General features: G+C 45.4%; 1 pseudogene; it reads left to right on the top strand.

The window, feature by feature from the left end:
- Nucleotides 1–2,160: 2,160 nt before the first annotated feature.
- LOC136637350 (5S ribosomal RNA) lies at nucleotides 2,161–2,277 on the top strand (annotated as a pseudogene).
- The last annotated feature ends 924 nt before the right edge of the window (nucleotides 2,278–3,201 follow it).

Genomic DNA, 3,201 nt, shown 5'->3' with positions numbered 1-3,201 from the left:
GAGAGCAGACCCTTGAGGCTCAGGGTGATGGTGCACATTCAGGCTGAAAAAGCATGCTGGCCAATTACCAGCCGCCCAAGGCAACACCTTCTTTGCACAGCAATTGACGAGCAATAAAAGGAATGTAAAATACTGTTATTATTTTTCCATTTAAATGGGTGAAGTAAGAACGAAGGGAGATGCTGGGTTGCACTGATGGAATGACATTTATGAGCTCTGCTCTGTCCTATCTGTTGCAAGACTGGTGCTTTTTAACTTGTTCATAAATGATCTGGAGTTAGGGATAAGCAGCAAAGTGGTTAAATTTGCAGATGACACCAAACTCCAGAAGGATCTCGCCAAACCGGGTGAAAAGGCAACCCAATGCAAATATGGTTCTATAAATGTAAGGTGATGCACATTGGGTCAAACAAATCCCAGTATCACTGATGGGATCTGAGCTGTTGGTGACTAACCAAGAAGGAGCTCTTGGACTTATGGTGGATAAGCTGGTGAAAATATTGACCCCACTACAATGAAGGCAAATTCCATTCAAGGCCTCATCAGAAAAGGAATGTAAAAGAATACCGCTAATATTATAACATCCTTACACAGATGACACCACAACTCGAAAAGGATATTATTGAGCAGGAAATGGGGTAGGATATTATTGAGCAGGAAATGGGGTAGAAGAGGGCAATCAAAATGATGAGGGAGCAGGAGCACCTTCCTTATGAAGAAAACCTACAGTGCTTCAGACAGGATTGGGGCCTTAGTTGCAGTATAGTATGGAAACTAAGGGGTTGCTTGAAAGACTTAATTGAAAAGATGGGTTTTGTGGAGGATTTTCAAGGAAATAAGGGATGGTCATTGTGGAAGCATTGTGGGATGAGGTTCCAGATGTAAGGGGGAAGCAAGGGAGAAAGAGTGAAATTATTTAAGGGAGCAAGGCACCTTTACATGGCTGAGAGTGGAGGAGCTTGATGAACATAGGTTGGAATGTGACAGCAGAGAGATGTCGTGACAAGGCCATGGAGGAGTTTGCAGGAATGGACAAAAAGATTATGAAGGATCTGGAAGTGGGCAGGAAGTTGATGTAGGGATTTAAAGAAGGACATGTTGGAACCATGAGAGAGAGAGAGAGAGAGAGAGAGAGAGAGAGAGAGAGAGAGATGATGATGATGACTATTGCAGCAGAGGGCTGAGCAGAGGTGCCAGATGTGGAGCCTCTCCATCCACATGGCCCTGTATAATACCATTGCTTTGTAATAGTTTTGACTCCTTAGTCACGTTCTTGAGAGCAATGGTTGTCCTTGGCAGGGTTAATTTATTCATCTCCATCAAATATTCTTTTCATTAAACGAATCCAATGGTGCATTTCTGAAATCCTGCCCTTGATCTAGCAATTATTCAGCGGTTTTTCCCCTCCGTTTCCTCACCAGCCCCTGCGTGTCTTGTAGCCCTGGCTGTATAAATCAATTGCATAGAAAAATATCCTCCCACTGGGATTAGAGAAGACAGCAGCTCTGCCGGCAGTGAGGGAATTTTTGTCTGATTGCTAATGATTACCCACAGGGGAAGAAGAAAGGCTCGGAATTGGTTCTCTTCCTGGGCTAGCCCATCAACATGGCTTCAGTTTAAACAGACATGTGATTGGATTAGGAGGTGGGGGAAGCATTGCTAACTGCGCTGGAGGGAAAGAAAGTTTTGTATTCCAAGCAGAGTAGGCATTTGGGAGATTCTGGTTCCAATTTTAGAGGCATCGTGTTAGTCTGCTTCAGCAAAAAGAAGAACGAGTCTTATGGAGCCCTAACATATTAATGCTACAATAAATTTGTTTGTCTTTAAGGTGCTAAAACCCCCTTAGATGCTTTTGGGTCCCATTTTCTCCAGTTCAGGAATTAAATTTTGTAACTTTTGCAATGTTAGAATAATGTACTCAAACTGTGTTGTACTGTGTGACGTTTTAGGCAGTCCCTATTAAGCTAGCACCCTCCTTTGGATAGCTTTCTAATGGACCTCTGTGTGTGTGTGTGTGTGTGTGTGTGTGTGTAAAATCGTGTCACATATCCACACCAGGGAAAACATGTGCAGGGATCTTCTGTAGCGGCCAATGCCACAGCTGTATATTTTGATAGGAAAATGGGGGTGAGAGTAAAAGGTGCAACAAACTATTTATTTTAATGCAACTGTTACCCTGCACATGCCCAATCTCATCTGATCTTGGAAGCTAAGCAAGGTCAGGCCTGGTTAGTACTTGGATGGGAGACCGCCTGGGAATACCGGGTGCTGTAGGCTTATACCATAGTCTTCCGAGACTGAAGGTTGCCAACCAAAGAAAAGATTCAAAAATTGGGGTCCCAACTGAATTTGGGTCCATGCAATGGCTGACAGTGGACACCCGCCAGAGCAGGTAAGCCCATGCACGGGTTGGGAAGGTAGCAGAGAGGGTGTAATGGGGCAGGGATGGACAGAACAGGGACGTGATGAGGTGGGGAGGAGGGCAGATTGGGCCCAGGATCCTTTTGCTGTGGCCAAGCAGTTTTTCCCCCTCAGCTGATAACCCTGCCTAGGACTGATTAATATGTCCAGTACTGCATAAGGAAGGTGTCACTGGCCTGTAACTTGCTCCTGTGAATTATTACTGGAACAGTACAGTGATGGGAAAGGGCCCTCTGCAAAGTGAAGGATGGGGCAAGATTATTTATGCCCGTTAGATAAAGAAACATGTGTGCCGATTGAAGGCCAGTCTGCTGGGGAGTTAGGATTGTCAAGTTAGTTCAACTGTTAGTTGAACTAAGTGGTTGGTTAGAATTCTAAATAAAGCCAGATGCAGGGCTAAATCCCAGAATATGTGAAGGATTAATAAACCTTCGGCCATCTGTACTGACTGACGAGTAATCTTAACAGCCCAATCCTATCCCCTGGCACACTATAGCATGCAGCTGCGCCAGGAAGGTGCCTTCTGCATGCTATGGTGGCGGCGGGGTGATCAAGAGGCTTGTGAGAGGCATGTTTCCCATTCCCCTCTGTAGGCCTCCTGATGGCCTAATGGTCTCCTTGGACCTACATCACCTATACAGCTGGCATATGTTCGAAGAAAGAAAAGAAGATCAGGGAAAGGGAAGGCGATAGGATTCTGGTGCATGCCAGTGCCACTGGAATCCACTCCCTCCCTCCCCTGATCCACTCCAAAACTCTCCCCCTTCCAGTCCATGACAC

This window comes from Tiliqua scincoides, chromosome 1 (assembly GCF_035046505.1).
Source record: "Tiliqua scincoides isolate rTilSci1 chromosome 1, rTilSci1.hap2, whole genome shotgun sequence".
NCBI lineage: Eukaryota > Metazoa > Chordata > Lepidosauria > Squamata > Scincidae > Tiliqua > Tiliqua scincoides.
Note: the sequence above shows the minus strand (reverse complement) of the source record. Positions and strands in the feature narration are given on the sequence as shown.